Source organism: Dasypus novemcinctus, chromosome 10, assembly GCF_030445035.2.
Source record: "Dasypus novemcinctus isolate mDasNov1 chromosome 10, mDasNov1.1.hap2, whole genome shotgun sequence".
In the NCBI taxonomy this organism is placed as follows: Eukaryota; Metazoa; Chordata; class Mammalia; order Cingulata; family Dasypodidae; genus Dasypus; species Dasypus novemcinctus.
This window is the reverse complement of record NC_080682.1, coordinates 11,919,132-11,939,774: the sequence shown is the minus strand read 5'-3', so window position 1 is coordinate 11,939,774 and position 20,643 is coordinate 11,919,132. Positions and strand designations below refer to the sequence as shown.

General features: G+C 58.8%; 1 protein-coding gene and 1 long non-coding RNA gene across 3 annotated transcripts in view; one reads left to right on the top strand and one right to left on the bottom strand.

Annotated features, from left to right (window-relative positions):
• Nucleotides 1-11,190, bottom strand: part of AHNAK (AHNAK nucleoprotein) — a 31,129-nt gene extending 19,939 nt beyond the window's left edge. The window contains exons 1-2 of one of the 2 annotated variants that reach the window (XM_071217976.1): nt 11,176-11,190; nt 170-269 (exon numbers count right to left, since the gene is read on the bottom strand). The gene's annotated coding sequence lies outside the window, so the exon portion shown is untranslated. Of the gene's footprint in view, nt 1-169; nt 270-10,088; nt 10,260-11,175 lie in introns of those variants that run through there. The other variant, XM_058305305.2, reaches the window with a different exon arrangement.
• On the top strand, nt 9,249-12,043 carry LOC131279991 (uncharacterized). The gene is made up of 3 exons (XR_009187525.2): nt 9,249-9,345; nt 11,180-11,281; nt 11,786-12,043. It is a non-coding gene; the product is annotated as an uncharacterized lncRNA (long non-coding RNA).
• The last annotated feature ends 8,600 nt before the right edge of the window (nt 12,044-20,643 follow it).

The following is a 20,643-nucleotide window of genomic DNA, read 5'->3' as shown; positions in this document are numbered from 1 at the left end:
GGCAGGGAGAACCCAGTGTAGGTCCGTGCACCGTGGACATTCTCCCAGAGAACACAGGAAGGAGACAGGGTGCGGCCGGCCCCGCAGGAGCAGTCACCAGCCCCTCAGCCCCTCTGCCCCGGCCCCCGGCCCACATCCCCGCCACCTCTTCTTCACCCTCCCTACTGACCTTTTGCAGGACTCAGTCCAGGAGCGAACGCCTTGCCAGGAGCCCGCCCCTCCTTCCTCTCTTCCCTTCAGCCTCTCTCGTCGGGAATCTCCGTCACAGCCTAGGGAAAAGTTCACCCTGAAGCTGACGCTCGACCGTCGGCTTGCCCGAAACCTTCGCCAGCTGCCACCCCAGGGGTGTTTGGGTGCTCTGCTCCTCAGGGCAGACTGCAGCCCCCGACGCCCCCAGTTTCTGCCACCATTTCTAGTCACACATGACTCTGCGGCCTGGCGTCACAGAAGGGGCACCTAGAGGCAGCCCGACTCAGATTTGAATCCTGACTCAGCTTTCTCCTGGCTGTGAGACCCTGGTCAAGTCACCGAACTGCCCGGGACCTCCATTCCCTCGTCTGGAAATGGAGGTGATAAAGGATTTCCATAAGGAACTGTGCAGGCACACAAGAGGCTCACAACATCCGTGGTCTCATTGGATGCCGCACAACAGCCTTGATGTCCCCATTTTACGGATGAAGAGAGGAGCGTCAAAGAGCCCAACTCGGGAAGCAGACTTGGCCCAGTGGTTAGGGCGTCTGTCTACCATATGGGAGTTCTGCGGTTCAAACCCCGGGCCTCCTTGACCTGTGTGCACCTGGCCCACGTGTAGTGCTGATGCACGCAAGGAGTGCCCTGCCACGCAGGAGTGTCCCCCACGTAGGGGAGCCCCACGCGCAAGGAGTGCGCCCCGTAAGGAGAGCCGCCCAGCGCTAAAGAAAGTGCAGCCTGCCCAGGAATGGTGCCGCACACACGGAGAGCTGACACAACAAGATGACACAACAAAAAGACACACAGATTCCCGTGCTGCTGACAACAACAGAAGCGGACAAAAGAATACACAGCAAATAGACACAGAGAACAGACAACGGGGACTGGGAAGGGGAAGGGGAGATAAATAAATAAATAAATCTTAAAAAAAAAAAAAAAAGAGGCCAACTCTCCTGGGGTGCACATGAAGAGAGCAGCTAGGCCTGTCTGGGACCTGAGTCTGTAACTCTGTCCCCCATGCCATATCAGTCCTGCAGCTTTTTTCTTTTTTTTGGTGGGGGGTGGAGTTATAGGGGAGAAAATGTTCATTTCCAGAAGCGGCAGCTCCATGAGCACAGTTATGATGCCAGACCTGAGCGTGGGGCATCCCAAGCAGAGTGGCATGCCATGCTGGGCACTCAGTGCTTCCGGGACTGACTGGGTAAGAAGAGGCAGCTGGATCGTGAGATGCTTGAATGTCCTACAGCCCGTCGGACAGGGTTAACCCAACTTTGTTGTGCATGAGAACTGCGGAGGAACTGGCAATTTTTGCAGCTTTTTTTTTTTAGGAGGTACCCAAGACTGAACCCAGGACCTTGTGCACAGGAGCCACTGAGCTCCCTTCTGTGGCCTTTAACTAGTGTGAGACTCTTCTGAAGGAGTCTCCAGCACTGGGGGGCGCAACAGGTGCAGCGTTTGTGGTGCTCTCTCTCCCCCAAGGACCTGCCACGGGCAGCCCCAGGCCCCAGGCACGAGCCCAAGTCGGAGAGGCAGGAGTATAGCTGAGCTGGCTGCGGGAGCGTGATGAGTCAAGGGCTCATCTAGCCACCCACGCTGGGCCCTGAGCCAGGCCCCCACAGGTGTGGGCTCTGAGTAGTAAAGCAGCCCTCTAGCTACAGGATGAGCCACCAGCTGCAGAGGTGCCCTGGGAAGACAACAGGCAGGACTCTGGACATGGCCGCGGACGACAGCCACCCACACAAAATGGCAGCAGCAGCAGCGTCCAGACGCCTGCCTGCGGATCTGTGCAGGGGACGCTAGGAATCACGGGAGCCTCACGCAAAGCCCTGCTCTAAAGCTGTTTGCATCCAGAAATTAGTTAAGCACTCAATAAATGCCTGCATATTGATTGCTTCCTGTATGCCCCACATCATATCAGACATTGCAGAGGAAACCAGAGGGGAGCAGTCACTGCTCAGCCTGGCAGTTAATTATACGCTGCATTCAACTGTTACCTAACCTCACTTCTGCATTCTCTAAACATTGATTGTGTGCCCTCCATGTGCCAGATACTGGAGATAGGGAGATTTAAATAACTTCGTTCCTGCCCAGGATAGAAATTATGAACAAGGTAGCCTGGGTATAACCAGTTCAGCTCGCAGAATGTTCCAGAAGGCTTGGAAGCCTTGGAGGAGGCAGAAATACAACTAGGGTTTCGAAGGTGCTGGCGTTTGCCTCTGAGGGAAGGCACCGTGTCTTCTTGGAAATTCACAAGCGCTTAGTGACCACCCCAACACAGGGGAAGATAATCACTTCAACTCCCCGTACCCACCACCATCCGTACTCCCAGCTGACAAAAGCACAAAAGTGGCGTTTACGTTGTGCCTTCTCGTCAACAGAGGGACTGGCTAGGAGGGGCGCAAAGGAGCTGACAGCTGAGCAGCCTGCTGGCACAGGTGCAGGCTGGGAAAACACCTTCTCTAACGGGAAGCCACGCCGACCCTTCCCAACAAGAAACAGCAGCACTGGAGCTCGAACGGCACGCCCTTGCCCGGGGACCAGCTCTAGGAAGCCAGCCCTGCAGACAGGAAGCCCCCCGGGGCCCAGGAAGGAAAAAGGCGTCCAGCCTGAGCACCTGTGAAGCCACCCATGGCCCCGGCCCACCCCTCCACCTCCTGGAGCAGGGCCCCTTTTCTCAGCCCGACGGCCCAGTGCCAGTCAGGGGAGAGAGAGCTCGAACCAGCCCACCCTCGCCCTCACACGGGCCCCCCTCTCCCTCCTTCCTCAGTGAGTCACTGTGGCCACAACAGCTCCAAACATGCAGAGGTCACACCCAAAACCCGATGGGCCAGACCCCCGGGTGCCAGAGGGGCCGGGGTCCCACGGCAGATGAGGCCATCGGCTTCCCCTCCCCAGCTGCGCAGGGTGAAGCCCAGGCCAGGATCGGAGGGACACGGCTCCAGGGTCCAGGCAGCTCCTGGGAGGGAAGCGGCCAGCCTGACGGGAGAAGGGGCCGCGGCCCGTGAGGACGGGAGCCCTCGGAGCCTCGGAGCCTCGGAGCCCGGCAGGGCAACCTGCTGGCTTCTGGGCCCTGCGCAGGGACTTGGGGGTGAGGCTGCGAGGCCCTGACTCTCCTCCACCCCTGCCCCCTCCCATGCATCTCAGGCTAGGCCAAGGCTTCCCTGGGACTGGGGGCTCTCCTGCTGCCACCCGACGGCGGGCGTTGGGCGCTCTGGGCATTCTGCATGATTCAGCCAAGCATCCCATAAGCCTTCAGAGCTGAGAGAGACCTCGGAGCCACGCTGGCCAACGTGGCAGCCAGAGGTGCTTACTTAGATTTAAACTAATAGAAGTTAAACTAAATATTTAGTTCCTCGGTTACACTAGCCACACTGCAAGTGCTCAACAGCCACACGTGGCTTGTGGCTCCCACGCGGGACAGGGCGGATACAGACCATCCGCCTCAGGCAGAAAGTTCTACCGAACAGAGGTGCCTGTGGTTCACAGACGGAGAGAGCGAAGTCCTGAGAGGCGAGAGCGGGCGAGCGACAGCGCCCAGGAGCGCAGGACCGCCAGCTCCGGCCCTCCGGTCCACCACCTCCGGGCTCATGGCATCCCTCACGCCGGGACCCAGCAGGATGGAGTGGAGACCTCCTAAGGCAGAGGGCTGCTGGGAGGGCAGGAGAGGGGTGAGGCGGTGCAGCCGCTGCAGGGTGCATGTTGGAAACCAAAGGACAGGATGCAACTCAGGCCAGGGGCAGCGAGAAAAGAACAACGCCGTCCCGTCACCTCAAAACCGCACAGAGGATGCGCAGGGCAGCGGGGCCTCGGCCCACGCCCACCTCCGAGCATGGGGGCAACGCGCAGCCAGAGCCAGCTCCTTGTGCCCTGGGCAGACAGCCTCTGCCAGGTGTACCCGCCAGGGAGACATTCTCCCTCACCACCCCCAGAAAACTGCCCCCCCTACCCTCCAGAGAGCAGATGAAGATGGCCAGGGAGGCACCCAGCTTAGGTGCTGCAGCAGTCAAAGACAGCCTTGCAGCCAGGTCAGTGCCAAGAGGGCAGGCACCCATACACCCACACGCCCCGGGGGCAGGTCCACGGGCCTCCACGCCTCGACGTACCAACCTGAAGACAAGACACACACCAGGGGGGTGCCCATCTGTGCATAACCCCCGTGCAAGCTGGGCACGGGGGGCATCACTCCAGGAGAAATGAAAAAGCCCACCCAGGGTGGGGGGCATCACGGCAGCCAGGCTTCCACCCAGCACAGCGGCACGCACGCGGGCAGAGCGCCCGCCAAATACCCAAGGCCAGAGAGCAGCCCAACCCGTGAGGAATGAAAGGCCTGTCCCTAGAGCTGGAGACCCCCAGCCGGAGGGAAAGCCCCAGACACAGAACCAGGAAGAGGGGCCGCCCAAGCCAGGGCTGGGATGTTCGAAGAAAAGAGACACACCCAGAGGAGCAACGTACTCTGGTAAACACTGGCCAGCCCCGCAGCAAAGAGGAAGAGAAAGCTACCCTCGGAAAGAAGCCCCCGCCAGCGGAGGGAGGGAACTTGGCACCTCCTAAGCGCCAGGGGCTGCGCTGGCAACGCCGCACGCCCGGGTCGCAGTTCCCCAAACAACCCTAAGTGGGCAGAATTAGTATCCTTCTTTTAGAAATGAGGAAACAGGCCCCAGGAGCGAGATGAATTGCCCAGTACAAGACAGACTTGAACAGCAAGCCCAGGGTGTGACTCCAAGGCCATTTACCCAGAGAGAGGGATGAAGGCACAAAAGCACACACGTGAGGAAACACCCGAAAAGAGGCACAGGGGAGACACACAGAGGCAGAGAGGCACACAGAGGACAGGGGGAGAGCCAGGGACTCCCCCCCCCAAAGCAAGATGAGCAGGCCCCGGGGCATGCCCACGGGAGACAGAGTGGGAGAGTGACATCGTGGAGAGAGGGGCACGAAGAATCACCAAGAAAGGGAGGGGCTGAGATACAGAGCCGGGGAGGGGGGGAACAGCCAGGGAAGCAGCACCCCTGAAGGCCAGGACCCCCCCACACGGGAGCAGAGGTGGCCCCCAGCCTCCCTTCCCCCTCGCCAGCCTCTTCCTGACCGACCCACCTTGGGGTCAGGCATCAACCCCACTTGTGAGGTTGTGTCCCAGGGGTCATGAATCCTGAGCTGCCCAGAACCCAGCTCACCCCCCAGACCTCCCTGGGCCCCATCTAGAACCCTCTCCCTTTCTGGGGCCCGAGAGGTAGGCAGTGGCAGGGGAAGGGAGAGGAAGCTGCCATACCTCGCAGACACCTGTCGCAGAGGAAAAACAGACACACAGGGTGGCATCTGCTCCAGGGCCCAAGCCTCCCAACGAACCCCGAAGGACACAGCGCCGGACTCCTGCTCGGGGTCGGGGCGAGCCTGCCCTGTTCTCACTGGAGAAGTGCACGGGCACGAGGAACTTCTGTAAGTCTACCCAGTGGATCCCAGGAGTCCACCCCAGGGGGCCCTCTCGGCTTACACGGAGTGTGCATAGGGGGGCGATTATCAGGAAGAATTCCACAAATACAAGCCGTGGGCAGCACGGGCACTGGAGGGACAGTCACAGGACGACACACAGGGACGCTCCTCAGCCCCAGCCTTCTCCCGCTCAGCAAACACCCCAGGCCTGCCCACCACCTGCTAACCTGGTCCCTCCACCTGTCCGTCCCTCTTTGTGAGTGCACCTGCCAGGCCTGTCTCTCTGCCCCCTAACCCCCCCACCTGCCCCTGGGGGAGGGAGGTAACTGGCCTTCCCACCCCCCACCACGGTGCTGGAGTTCTCAGCCACCTCCCGCCCCACCCCACTCCCACCCCCAGCCTGCCGGCGGCCCGCCCCAGTGCCTCTGCCCCGGCAGCCGCACTGCGCTTCCCCCCTCTTCACCAGCCAGCTCTGAAGCTCCACACTCCCATTTCAGCACGGAGGGAGATTCCCTCTTCTTCCCCAGACCAAGAGGGACTCTCCCCCTCCCAATGACATGGGACTGGGGGCAGCAGCTCATTCTCCAGCCACACTCGGGAGTTTCCCACACCTGGCCACAGCGGCAGGAAGCACTGGGTCTTTACCCAAGAGCTCTGGGATAAGAACCTACTTGGAGGGTGGCACCCTACCTTGAGGGTGCGGGGTGAGGGGTGGGGGGCAATGAGGAGGAACACTGTCTTGCCCTGGGGGGTAGATTCTGGGCTGGGAGCTGCCCGGCCCGCCCCACCCAGGGCAGGGCTCCCCGGGAGGACGCCCCGGGAGGACGCCCCGGGAGGACGCCGCGCGCTCGCCCCCCAGCGGTCAAGCCGCGCTCCTGCAGGGACTCAAGGCCTGACCGCTCGAGCTCAGCCGCCAAAGAGCCCCCCTCCCAGCCCGGCCAGGACACGTAGCTGGGACCAGCTCCAGGCACTTCCCCTTCCCCCAGAACCTCCGCTCCAGCCCCCAGGGACAGGGCAGGATGCCCCTCCCAGACAGGCCCAGCACAGCGCCTCGCCCAGCCCTTACCTCCCGCGGGCTTCTGGACACACGGCCTCACCTGACCCGTCCCACCCGGGACAGAGAAACTTACTTGGGTCCTTATCTCCAGCCCCCACACACCTCCCCAGCCCAGGGCAAAGTGCCACCACTGTCCCCTGCCCTGCAAGCCTCACGGGGCAGGCAGAGGTAACGCGTCCGATGCACCGGACCGTAATGACCACCACACTCAGCAGGACACCCTCCCACCAGCAGTGACAGACTCACGGCTGTGAGTGACACAGGCTGGACACAGCAGTCACAGGGACCTAGGGCCACAGTGTTAGAGTAGCCCCGGAAACGCACTAGTGACAGACCCCAGACCACCAGGTACAACAGCCACTCCAGGACCGGCGGGGAGGAGGGGCTTCATCGAAGCACCCACCCCCGCCACCCATGGAGCCTTTCCTGCCCAGCCCTGCGGGCCACGGCGTGCCCACGTGGCCCCCACACCTCCCCGGGCACACCCAGGCAGGGCAGGAAACAGCACATGCTCAGGAAGGCCTGAGAGCACGGAAAGTGCCAGCCCCCCTGCAACGGCACCTTCTCAACTCTCCGCGGGGGCCACCTCCCTTCCTCAAACCCGAGTGTGCGCTGCGTGGCCGGCGCGTGGCCAGCCCGTTCCAGGGAGAGACTCTTGGGGCACCTGGGACTGGGGGTGGGAAGCATTTGCCTTAAGAGTCAGTCTAGCTCTCCTGGTCCACCTCTCTGTTCCCAGGCGGTTCCCAAATTTGAGGAAAGCAGTGACCACACCCTGGAGCCCCACACAGGCCTCCGCCCCCACAGCTTTGCCCCAGCCCTTCCAACCAGCTCCCAAGGCTCAGGCTGGTGGGCTCTGCCAGGGCCAGCCAGCCCCTTCCGAGCTGAGCAGCAGGAGAACCCAGCCTGGCAGTGCCTGGGCACCTGCACCCGGGGCCTCCCCGGGCCTGAGATGACCCCAGGCACCCCCGGCCCATCCCCTAACCTTGGCTGGTGCTGGCCCTCCCTCCACAGGCACCTAGCTCTCCCGTGGCCCCCCCGGCACTGGACCTGCAGCCTCACCCCTGAACCGTGTCCTGGGTGGCACGAGGCCTCAGTGCTGCGGGATTAGCCTGCCAAGGCGTTGCCCATCAGAGACCCCGGATTTACTGCCGCGGGCCTCCCTATCAGCAGCCGCATGTGACACCAGCCCCCAGCCTCTCCTTATTCCCTGACCAGCATCTTTGGGATGAGCTGACACCCTCCAGCACCCACCTCCTGGGCCCGGATACGACCCCACCCCCTGGAGACCCTGCATCCTGTTGGTTCTCCAGATCCCAGTTCCTCTCCCATCCGTCCTCACCCCACAGCTCCGAGCGAGGAGTCCTCCCCTAAGCCTACCCTTGTCCTCCCACGTGCACACTCAGGCATCCACAATGGCCAGGCAGGAGGAAGTCTCCCCATTCTGCTTCAGGGAGGAAGTGAGTGCCACACCCTGCCCTAGGGATTTCCCTCATGGGGGGGGGGGGGGTGGATCAAAGGGATTTCTACTTGCCTAAATTACACAGCACAGGGCCAAGGTCCTAAAATGCCTTCCAAGGCAGCTCTTCTTCACATTCACCTATCATTACACACACCCCCACCCCACGTCGCGGCATCCCCCAAATCAACTCGCTACCTACCAAGGGCTGAGCAGGGCGCAGGGAGGGTCACTGCAATCAGGGTGGGGGTGACTGTTTCAAAACCAGTGATCGGGAGCCCAGTGCTGTGTTGGGGACACAGAGGTAGATAATCCAGGACCCTTTTCCCCCCCAGAAACTCCACGTCGTTCTCCAAGGACCGCGCTGCCATGGGAGGATCCCTCTGTGCCCTTCCGCACAGCCTCTGCCCAAAGCAGGGCACCCGGCAGCGACCGCACGCTCCGGGAGCACCCCCGCCACCACCACCCCCGGCTGCCAGGCGCCACACCCTGTGAAACGCGCGAGCGCACACCCCGCGCGCAGTCCCCTGTGGTCGCAGCACTGTGCAGGGGTGCCAGAACCACCCCTCTCCTGGCGCTGCGAGCTCCGCGAGGGCTGTGAGCCCCCCCCCCCAATCTGTCCTCTCTCCAAGCCGCACCCACGCAAGAGGGGCCAGCGAGCCCTCCTCGGGCCCCAGGGCCGCCCGGGGGCTGCGACCCCATACCCCGGCACTGGAGGGGGCGCCCAGCCCTGCCAGGGGCGGTCCGGCTTCGCACGCTCCACGCCCCCTCCCAGCCCGGGAAGGCCTTACATAACGCGGCTCTCTGCACACACCCTGGGCACACTGCCCTGCCAGCACCGCGCCAGCACCGCGCCCCTCGGCCCTCGCCCCCTCTGTCCGGGCGCGCGCGGCGCCCCAGCCGAGCGTTCCCCCGAGGGTCCCCAAGCCCCGCTCCTGCCCCCGGCTCCCACCCACAGCCCCCGTCCCTCTCCCCTTTGCCCCCTCACTCCTCCTCCCCAAGTTCTGGTTTGAATTAGTCACCGGCTCCAACCACCACATTCCTCAGGCTGCTGGCGCCGCGCCAGGCGCTGAGGCGGGGGCCATCCCGCCCGGACGGGTTTGGGAGTGGGGTGGGGGAGAGCAGGCCGCCTCCGCAGGGAAGGGGCGGTCCCGAGGGTGGTGCCGCTGCACGGCCCCCCTCCCCGCCCACCCCAGCGCAGGAATCTCCCTCGGTATGGCCCCCACCCCCACTCCCACTCCCCAACCCGTCCGGCCGGAGCCCGCCGGCAGCGCGGGGAGGCGCGCTGCAAACTTCCAGGGCTCCGCGGGCCCGGGAGCAGGAAGAGAGTTTTCTGGAGCGGGGAGACCCGAGGGGCAACACTAGGGCGGGGCAGCTGGACGGGGGCGCCCGGAGCGAGAAAGGGAGAGGCCGGGGGACAGAACAGGGTGGGGCCGGGAGGACTCCGGAGGCGAAGTGGGAGGCGGAGGTGCGGCGGGCAGGAAGGGCCCGCGGAGGGGGCGCACGGCGCGGGGGCGCGGGGAGCGGCCGGGGGCCGGCGGCGAGCTCGCGACCGCCTCCAGTAAACATGCCCCAGGCACGGGGCCGCGCGCCGAGCCACCGCCCCACGGCAAGGGAGGGGGTGGGCCCGGGGCCCCCAGGCCAGGAACGCGGCGCCTGGCCGGGCAGGAGGGCCACCCATCCGCCCGCGAAAGGAAGGTGGAGTGGCGCACGGCACCCTTCGGAGTGATTTGCCAACTTTTCCCAACTTGCGCCCCAACTCTGGAGGCCGAACTGCGCTCCCGCGTCGCCTCTCTCGCGGCCCGCGGCTGCCGAGCTTGCTCCAAAGTGGCTGATTCTCACAGGGACACCCCACCCTAACACGCGCCTTGCCCGAGCCCTGCAGCCCACCTCCCCCCACCCGGTCCTCGGTGCCCCCCACTCCGGGCGGCGCCACGGTGTGCCCCGCGCCCCTACCTGCGCGCTCAGCCCCAGGGCACAGCCATAGCCCGCGCGGGGCCCGAGGTCGCGGTGCTGCGGCTGCTGGCGGCGGTGAGCCGCGGTCGGGGCGGGTCCGGCAGGGCGGGCGGTGCAGTCCCCGCGGCAGAGCTGCTCCAAGTGGCCGGGCCCCTGCGCGCGGAGGCGGCTCTTGTAACTCCGGCTCGGGCGGGCGGGTCTGCTCCAAGCGCTGGGGAGAGGGCGGGGCCGGGCGGGGCCCGAGCGGGGCTGGGACCAGCGAGCGGGGCCGACGCTTGAGGGACCCGCGGAGCTGGCTGCTGGGGGACCCTCGGGGGAAGCGGGGACAAGTGGGCGCATCACGCCCGCGCGCCGCGTACCCCCCTTTCCCCCATCCACTGCGCCCTGTCCTGTCCCGCTCTGGATCTACAGCCAGGAATGTGCAGTGTGTGGCCTCGTCGGCGAGAAACTCCTCGAAGCTCCCTGGGGCATATCCTCGCAGCTGGACCGCGAAGCAACCCCATTTTGCAGGAAGTGGGCCGAGGGACGCAGAACGCGCCAGGGGAAGGGGCTTGGGCGATTCAGCCGCCACTTCAGTCGGACACGGGCCTTTCAGTTTTCTCTCAACGCAACCACACTACCAGGCCCCAACCTCCGCACTTGGTTCCCCAGTTCCATGGGGCGGGCCATTTCTCACCGTCCCTCCTTCTGGGGGCCCCCTCAGCCCCACCCCCACCCCCCTTGGAACCTGCCTGCGAGGCTGGCCCCTGGCCATAGCGCTGCCACCGCTGCCGCAACCCAAAAGCCAGACCTGAGACCCCTGGCGGAGCCCACTGAGCTGCTCTTCCTCTCCAGACCCCCTGGGAGACACCAAAGATCCCATCCTCTGACCCCCCCTGTCTCCTGGGCTCCCCCATCCCCGGCTTTCCTCCACCTCCCGTTTGCAGGACGCTGAAGTTCCAGATTTACAGCCGTTTCCCACAGCCCTTGTAGCTACATGGTGATTTTATGAAATGCTTAATGATGGGGTGCAGGAGCCTTCTGGCTACACACCTCCCGCTCCACACCCCCTTTCCCTTCTCCCCTGTGAGTTTTCCTCTCCTCCTACCTAGGTGACCACCTGCTGCCCAGACAAGTCTGCCTGCCTTTCCTGAAGCTGGGGACTGAGCAGGCTTGGCTCCAGGCAGGCGCACCCTCCGCCGCCCTGCAACACCGTGAGTGGGCTGGGGCTGGGACCAGCTCGGCCCTGTCCTCTGAAATGGCAAACATGTTTACAGGCTAAAAATACTCAGCCGTCAACTCTGCTGCCAGCCCCGGGGGCTGTGTCCCAGGTCCAGTTACCGGCACAGGGTACACGCCATGGGGGAGGGAAGAGAGCTGAGAAGCCACAGCCCTGCAGACACTCATATACTGGGCACAGAAAGGTGGAGTCACATGTGGAGACGGCCAGACAGGCATAGACATGCAGAGACACAAGTAGAGACTCGGGCACCAGCATTCACAAATGCACATGCGCACGCACAGGCACACAGTGCCCACCCGCACAGCTCACAAGACTCTCGGAAGAATCACCTCCAGCCCTTCCATTTTTTCACCCCTTTCCTACCAATTCTTCCTCCCTTAAGAAAAAGTTAACTCTTTTTAAGGTTGGGATTTTTTTTTTTAATAAAAACCAAGAATAATTATTTCCTTTACCAACGGCTTTTCTTGTTTTTCAGGAGATATCAGAATTGAACCCAGGACCTCGTATGTGAGAAGCATGTGCTCAACCACTGAGCTACATCAATGGCTTTTTAAATTTTATTTTGTTTTTTAATTTTAAATATATTTTCTCTTTATTATTTTTTTAAAATAATATTTACTCAACTTATTAAAGACCAAGAAAAAAAGATCAAATGAAGTGGCCGGTAATCCTTCGAGCCAGATAATCCCTGTCTGTCTTTTTTTTTTTTAATAAAATCAACACCTACCTATGGTAAGAATTTAAATACAGAAAGGTAGAACAATCAAAGTAAACATCTCCTTCCTCCCTCCTTACCCAGTCCTTTTCCCCAAATCTTCTGTTAACGTTTACCAAAGGATTTTTAACTTGATGAAATGAATCATTTGGTTCCTTGAAAGAGCAAGTTTGCCCAGCGCATATTAAAATGGGAGTTGATTTGCACCTAGGTGTTCAGATAGCATAGATAGCTATGATGTGACCTATAGCCCTAAACCCTACAGGATCATTGCAAAAGGGTGATGGGCGTTAGGAGGAAGGGGGTTGGAGCAGGAAAGGAAGAAGGGTGAGGAAAGGTGTAGACGTCTGTCGGCTGTGCCCTCACCTTGGCTTGGGCTCAGGTGGCCTCCCACCTCCACCCCCAGGAGTGAAAGAGCAGAGAGGCAAGTGTCCCAGGGCTGGGAGCCAACTTATCTGCCCCATTGTTTACTCTGGCCTCCCTTTGGGTCAACAGGAAAGAAGAAGCCTGGTTTTTGGAGCAGCCCCAGTGCAGAGCTCACTGTCCAGGTACTTCATTCAGGGCCAAAGGTGTCATACCTGCTGGGGAGAAGGGAGGGTGGTCCTGGGGACTGGCTGGGGTGTAGAGAACAGGTCACCTAAACCCTGCCCCCTACAAAGCCATGATCATTGCCTGGCCAGACCTGCTGGAATCAGAGCTGGAATTTCCTAGGTCTGCCTCCTGCACCCAGGGGAGGGGGATATTGTCCAAAGTTTTCAATGTGTGCAATCAGAGACGCACGCTTTTAGGAATCTCTACCAGTCCTTCCCCTTCTGCCTACCGCTGAATCCCCACCCCTCACCCCACAAAGTGAACTTAATATTTGCTAAATGGTGACTGTGTGACTGCAATTTTGCATGTTAGCTCATTTAATCCTCACACACGCTGGGAGGGAAGCACTCAGATAAGGAAATGAGCTCAGGGATGGTTCGTGATTTACCTAAAGTCACACGACTTGCAGAAGCAGGTGTGGAGCCCCCACTAACATTCAGGCTCCATGAAGGCAGGGATTTTTTGCCGTCTGCCATCTGTCCCCATGCTTAGAGCAGTAGCTGGCACATAGCAATCACTCAGGAACATTTTTGTTAAAAGAAAGAACTCCAGGTATAACCGGCCCCAAGGCTTTTTTTTTTTTAATTGTGGCAACATACGTACCATACAAAATTTCCCATTTTAACTTCCAATGGTGCTAGTTACATTCATAATATTATGCTGCCATCACTACCACCTGTCACTGAAACTTCATCACCCCAAACAGAAATTCTGTACACGAAGAATAACTCTCCACTACCCCACCCCCAGTAACTTCTAATCCACTTTGTATATGAATACGCTTATTCTAGCTATTTCTCGAGGGGCCCAAAGTTTTAAATGGTGATTTTCAACTGTACAGAAGTGAAAGATACCAGAAGCATCAACCTTTTTTTTTTTTTAACTGCCTAAGTCCCAACTGCCCACTCCCCACCCCAAATGGTCCAATGTATAGACATGGTAGGCGCATGTGGTGTGGAAAGGCTGCTGTATTTCATACCAGTGAAATCATACGATGCTTGTCCTTTTGTGTCTGGCTTATTTCATTCAACACGATGTCTTCCAAGGTCATCCATGCTTTAAGGGCTTGCTCTTTCCACAACAGCCCCCGGCACCACCAGCACCCTCCCCCACCCCACCCCCGCCCCCGTCCGGGGATTGCCCTAGTTCTCAGCCCCGGGAAGCAGGGCCCCCTCTTGGGAGTCTCTTGTGCAGTTGCACCAACATTCATTGAGGGCTCAGCCTTAGGCCAGGCACGTGTGCTGCTGGCACAGGTCACAGAAACGCTGGTGAGAGGGATCAATCCCCTGCCCTCCAGGAGCACAGTCCAGAAAGGAATGTCTCCGGTACCCCCTCGCCTTGCACTCTCAGTTGCTTGCAGGTCCTAAGCTTTGATAAAACTGGGTGTTATCTTTTCTACCAGGCCTTTCCCACCTGTCCCCCATAACGCAGGCACACACACTAATTTTTAGTCGTGTCCCCTCCTCCCGGCGTAGCGGAGAAAACCTGTCTTTTCAAAGGTTGTAGGCTCCTCTGCCAGAAGAAAGACTGCCTTCCTGTACCCAGGCTCGGCGGGAACTTCAGCCTCCCACTGGCACTCCACCACCCGGCAGAGGTGCCCCCATCACAGCCCTCCAGACTCCCTGGCGAGGCTAGGTGAGCCCTAGGGCACGTCATCGCTGGGATACCCCAGCTTTCCCAAAATGACACTCCCTCTCCTTCTCCGGGAGTTCCCTGATATGTACGGTTGTGTTATGTGTCTGTGATGAACCTCGGGCTTCTCTGTTGCCAAGCAACATGCCTGTTTTGTTCCTATTATGCCTGTTTCCATAGCAACCACGAAAAGAACTCTGTGCGCAGGCCCCTTGCCAGGGGATTCCCCGTCCCCTCCTTCCTCGCCACAGTCCCCTTTGCTGAAATGAGTTTATTACAGGGAGAAAAGAGGTTGATGGCTCAACGGGAAATCATAGCTTTGAAATGCCGATCCAGATAGGAAGGGAAGTTTGCAGTGTCTTTGGAAGCAGGAGGGCCGTTTTGCACAACATCTTTAGGAGCAGAGAAACAGGCTCTGTGAGCCGTTTGGAATGTCCCAGACTCCACCTCCAGCCCACACACACTCCGGGGCCCAGGGGTCAGCCTCCCAGCCAAACACTGGGCCCCCTCCATTCACTTTTTTTTTTTTTTTTTTTTTGAGGCACCTGAATCAGGAATTGAACCTTGGACCTCATATGGGGAAGCTGGCACTCAACCACTGAGCCATATATACTCTCCTGAGTTGTTTTTCTCATTTGTTTTGCTTGTTTGTTTTTATTTAGGAGGCATTGGGAACTGAACCGGGGACCTCCCATGTGGGAAGCAGGTGCTCAACCACTTGAGCCACATCCGCTCCCTCCATTCACTTTTATCGCTTCCTGATATGTCAACATCAACCACCCTCTTCCCCAGTCTAACAGCAAACCAAACCCACTGGGTGATTCTGGGATCCAAATATTACTTCCTAAGCAATTCCCAAACCCCAAAACCCCCAGCTCTAACCCAAATATAAAGGCAAATAAAATCATCCTTCCCCAGATCAATTCAAAATCCCAGCCTAAGTTTAAACCTCAAGCTTCCTGTAAGGAGACAGCTGTGAGACCCCAGAAGCCCTCCCATCAATGAGTCCCTAATGGAACCTTAAGCCCCAAGGACAACCCCAGTAAAAGCCGGTTGGAAAGCAAGAGACACATGAAGAACCAAAAAAAAAAAAGCAAGCAAAACAAAACAGATACCTGTGCCCAGGCAAGAGAGAGGAAATAGAGGTGGGCAGGGAGAGTGGGGCAGGTGGGCATGCAGGAGGAGACTTGAGGGGCAGTGAGCTATGAGATAAAGAAGACGTGGACCTGAGATTAAGGAAAATAAGTGGCAAGACATGATTGAATGAGACTATGAAAGAAGAAGGGAGCTCCGAACAGAGCTGGGGACTGGACGGGCAGAGTTGTAAACAGGAGCCCCAGGAAGAAGCACCGATGCCCCAGTCCCCAGCAGGGAGCAGGGAGGGAGGGGCTGAGAAAGCAGGGAACGGGGACTCCTCTCCCCTTCCCTGGAATCTGCCTGGCTCCCCTCCTTACCCACTTCCTCTGCCTTTCCCCCCAGTTTCCGGGGAAAAGGGAGCCCAGCTTGGGCTTGCTTCCCTCCCCTGCTCACTTTCCCCGAGTCCGGTTGGAGGAGAGCAGGCAGGGCACGGAAGGCGCTGGGCTGCCCAGAGCCTGAGTCACCACATAGTTGAGGTTCCTGTCACCAGGATCCAGCCTCTGCTACACCAGCGCCCTCTGCCCACCCCCAGACTCGGACTGCTCCGGCTGCCCCTCGTGCTCTGGGCCGCTGGAAGCCCTTCGACTCCCCACCTCCCACAGTCCTAGCATGCTGCGTCTGCTATCCTTGTCCCTCCGCTTTTGAGGGGTGCTCCCTCCTGCTCCTCTTCAGAATCAGTGACTCAGTGAATGGCGGCAAAAGGCATGGGGCCTGGATAAGTGACTTGCCCTCCCTGGGCTCTGGTTTCCTCATGGGTGAGAGGAAGGGATTACTTGAGATGGCCTCTCCCGTGGTACATTCTGTAAGTCTGAGTCAAGGAGACTGGACGGTTCCTACTAAAGAGAGTGGGATAAAAGGGGTGTGTTTGCTAATCCCTGCCCCAACCGTAGGAGTGGGTGGGGAAGGGCAGGGCCAGGCAGAGGCACTGCCACCACAGGGCAGCCAACGCCCCAGGCGACTCGGTGACTCAGGGCCCACACGGAGGACTGGCAGGAAAGCACCCACAGCTTCCCTGTGCGTCAGGAGAAACGCGGATCTCCCTGAAGAACGGCTGGCCAGGCCCCGCTACCACCAGCCCTCCCTCACCAGCAGAAAGCGGCCAGCCCCAGCGCGGCCCCCACATCCTGCGATGGGCCCCAGGGCTGGTCACACTGCCTCCTGCTCAGCGGCTTCCATGCCTCCAACCTGACCTTGACAGCCCTTCTTCCCTCAGCCCTCAACTCCACAGCCCTCCCTGCCCTCTAACGGCTCCCCCTGCCCTGCCATGTTCTGCCCGGCCTCACTGTCCACTCCCATCCCTGCAGAGCCAGCCAGATGATTGCAAAAGGGCTGAGCCAGCGGAGAGGCCCTCACATGACAGCTGCTCCTGCTGCCGAGGGGAGGGGGCAGCCTGAAGTGGGGAGGCCCATTCCATGGAAGAGCTGATTAGAAATAGCCCCCCTCCCTGACTGACCATGTGGCCCCTGACCGGCACACGCCCACCCCACCCCACCCCACTGCCCCTCCCACCATGTACACAAGGCAGGCTCAGCAGGATCCCCTTTGACTCCGGAGGAGATTAGGAAAACAAAGAGGGGAGGACAGGGAGGTGGGCCTCGGGAATGAAAAGAGCCCGGGGCCATCAGGAGATCCGGGATCATCAGGGACCACCACTGAACCAGCACCCCCTGCTCAGTGTACCCTCCCTCTTACAAGAGTCAAGTGAACAAAGTGCTGCTCCTTTGTCACCCCCACTGTCCCATCTCTTGGCTGCTGAGGCCCTGGGACACCCCAGTAATTTCACTGGAGTAAAGCAACAGCCTGGCCCGGAGCCCTGCCAGCCTGATGAGGCAAACAGACAAGAGCAGGTGACAGTTTCTCTAACCTTTCAGGAGCGCCAATATTTTAACTCCACGGCATTAGGGGAAGAAGAAGGACCGGGCTGGGGACCCCAGAAGTATATTCCAACAGTCAGAGGACCCAAGCAAGTGGGGGAAGTTACAGTGCCCTGGAAATACCAGTAGTGGAGTGACAATGAAGCGTAGCCACCCAGGAAATCCATTTGATGTGTGAGCAGGGAAAATTCTGGGTTCTGAGGACAAAGAGTGCCGGTTGCCATGAAAGCCACAGTATTAATTTCAGAAATGACTGGGTGGAGCCTCCACAGCACTTCATTCCTCGCCCTTCAACATTCTAGACCCTTCCCCCACCTTTCAAAAGGGGAAATGGCACATTTGGGGCATGTGGGCAGCTGGTGGGTTGGGGCTGACCCAGTGAGAGCAGCAGCTGTCCAGGCCAAGCCCAAAGCAGGAGGATGTGATAAAAAAGAAGACAACCTAGATCTTTCTTGGAAGAACTTTAAAAAGACTTTTAACTTTGTAATAAGTAACTTAAGCAGAAGCACCAACAAAGCTAAAATAGTTGCTTATAACCAGTATCAACTGGTTTATCTACTAGTTTAACTGAGACTCAAGCGTGCCCATTCACACTCCACAGAGTCCATAAAGATTTTATCCACAGCCAGTTGCAACTCTGAGCCCCGACTCTCCCCATTTCTGATTTCAACCCCTCTTTCTGGAGATTCTGAGATTTTGACCAGTAAGAAGATAAAAGAGCCAGATCCCTTCCTCATTCTATCCCAGTTCCTCAATACCTCGTCCACTGTTCTCGGACCCTCACCTACACACGGCACCCCTTTTCCGCCCCTCGGCCCCCAGCCCCGCTGGCACGCGCTGGACCGTGGCGCCGGGGCCACCAGCTCTAGGTGGCGCGCGGGCGGCGCGAGGCTTCCGAGCACACTAGTAAAACTGCCCAGCAACCGCGGACGTCTCCAGGCGCAGGCTCCGATTGGCTGCCCGCAGCGGGGAAAGGCCAGGCTCGAGCGAGCCGCGCCGGGCCCCGCGGGGGTGGAGGGGGCGCGATCCCGAGGTGGCGGCTGTGCGGTGACTCAGGCCTCCCCCGGTCTAGGCAAGGCCAGAATAGAACCAATTCCAGATGCGCTTCCCCTTTCCCGCTCCACATCTGCCGCTAGAAACGCCCACTGTTAACCCCTTCCCGGGCTAAGATAGCGGCATGAGGCCCTCCCTTCCCACCCCCGCCCCTAGAGGCCAATGACCCGGCCTTCTGGATGTCACGGACCCTCCCTTGGGTCTCCTCCGGCTTGTGGGGGTACTGGCTCTCCCCAAACGCAGGCCAGGCTTCACCCAACAAGCCTGTGCCAACTCTGGCTACCCTAACGCTGCACCAAACCGCCAGGGCTGGAGGCATAGGAGGCATAGGAGGCAAGCCGTGCGGGTGAGTCACTCTTCCTGCAGGCGCTGAGGAAGGCTGAGATGGAGGGCCCTGCCCCACCCCAATCCTGCCAGGCCAGCTGCTCCGAGCCCCTGCCTCAAGAACCCTGTCTCTTCTCACGTTGGGTCCCCACTCCTGGGCCTGTCAGGCCTGCCCCTCAAACCTAACCTACTTGCATAACTTAGCCTCTCCTGCCTAAATCTTGAGCTCCTAGGATTAAGGGGGGATACCACAAAGGTTGTAAAAATTGCACAAGCAAAGGGGGTGTGGTGAGAAACAGAGATTGGGAGGGGAGTCTGACAGGTTTGGTGAGGCCCCAGCACCAGGCTCAGGGCACACCCCAAACCAGCACCCAACTATTCTGGACCCTAAGGAGAGCCCAGAATGCTGAGACGCAAAACAGGTATCAAGTTTAGGTCCAACTCAAGAGGATCAGCCAGGGAGCAAGGTCTGAATTCTCCTGAATTCCAACCCACAACTCTCCTCTGTCCTGTTCCTTCACAGAGGCCAAATGCCAAGATACCCTGCTACACAACACCCCAGTTCCCTCCTAAGCCACCAGCCCCTTGACACCCCCTCAACAGCTGTCTGTACCTGGTCACCTTCTTCCCCTTCCAAGCCAAGGGATCCCCTTCTGTGCCTGAAGAAACCACACACAAGACCATAACCCAGAGGGAAGCAGACTTGGCCTAGTGGATAGGGTATCCGCCTACCACATGGGAGGTCCGCGGTTCAAACTTCCGGCCTCCTTGACCAGTGTGGAGCTGGCCCATGCGCAGTACTGATACGCACAAGGAATGCTGTGCCATGCAGGGGTGTCCCCCAGTAGGGGAGCCCCACGTGCAAGGAGCACACCCCATAAGGAGAGCCGCCCAGCGCGAAAGGAAGTGCAGCCTGCCCAGGAATGGAACCGCACACACGGAGAGCGGACACAAGATGACACAATAAAAAGAAACAGATTCCTGGTGCTGCTGCTAAGGATAGGAAGGGTCGCAGAACAACACACAGCGAATGGACACAGAAAGCAGACAATCGGGGCAGGGGGGGTTGGGGAGAGAAATCAAGGAAAAAAAAAAAAGATCATAACCCAGAAACCAAAGGCAGAGCCATGGCTGTTTCTGCATAAGTCTTAAAACACGACTCAAACTGGATGTTTCCAGCTTCCCAAGAGCTGCTAAATTTTCAGGAGGATCTTCAGTGTTCAGAAAAACTCGAGCAGGGGCAACCACCCCTGAAAATGGAAGAATAAAAAGCTAAATAGATTTTTAAAAGCAATTAAAAAATAAAATAAATTTTTTAAAAAGCAGCAAAAAAAAAAAAAAAATAAGCTCAAACTAATACTCTGAGCAGGGTATTAGGCTGATGACTGTTCTACAGTCAGGGAGGTAGCAAGGTATGTTTAAGAGCACAGACTTCAGAGTGACATTTCACTGGGTTCAAAACCCTGCCTCTACCACAGGGAAGGTAAATCTCTGAACCCCTACTTTGTAAAAAAGGACACCACCACAGCTGATAAACTAGAAGGTTCAAGCCAAAGGGCCAGGATCTGTTTTAATAGTCTGTGCCTGGCCTTCCTGCTTGTTAAACTATGACCCTAGGATGCCAACACCCATCTATCTCCCGGGCCATTGTAGGAAATAAAGTACAGCTCCCTGCTCATTGGGTGCTATTACATGTTCATTCTTACCATTACTAATATTCTCTCCCTTCACTGGGAAGATCTGGAATCTGGCCCCCAAAAGTTAGGTTGGTGCAAAGCTCCACATTGCCAGTCATCCTAACTGCTTCCAACCTTTCCAAGCTAGAAGAGTCATCACAGTAGGAAGACGCAGGGCTTTAAATCAAACCCAAGAGGCCTCTATTTCTGCTCTCAAAGACTTCTCTCTTGCAAACTGAGGTGTCACAGGTACTGCAGACATAGTCAATACCCCACTTCAAAATAGCTATTCCCCTTTAAAGGAGCTGTCACTCATAAAGGACGCAGGACA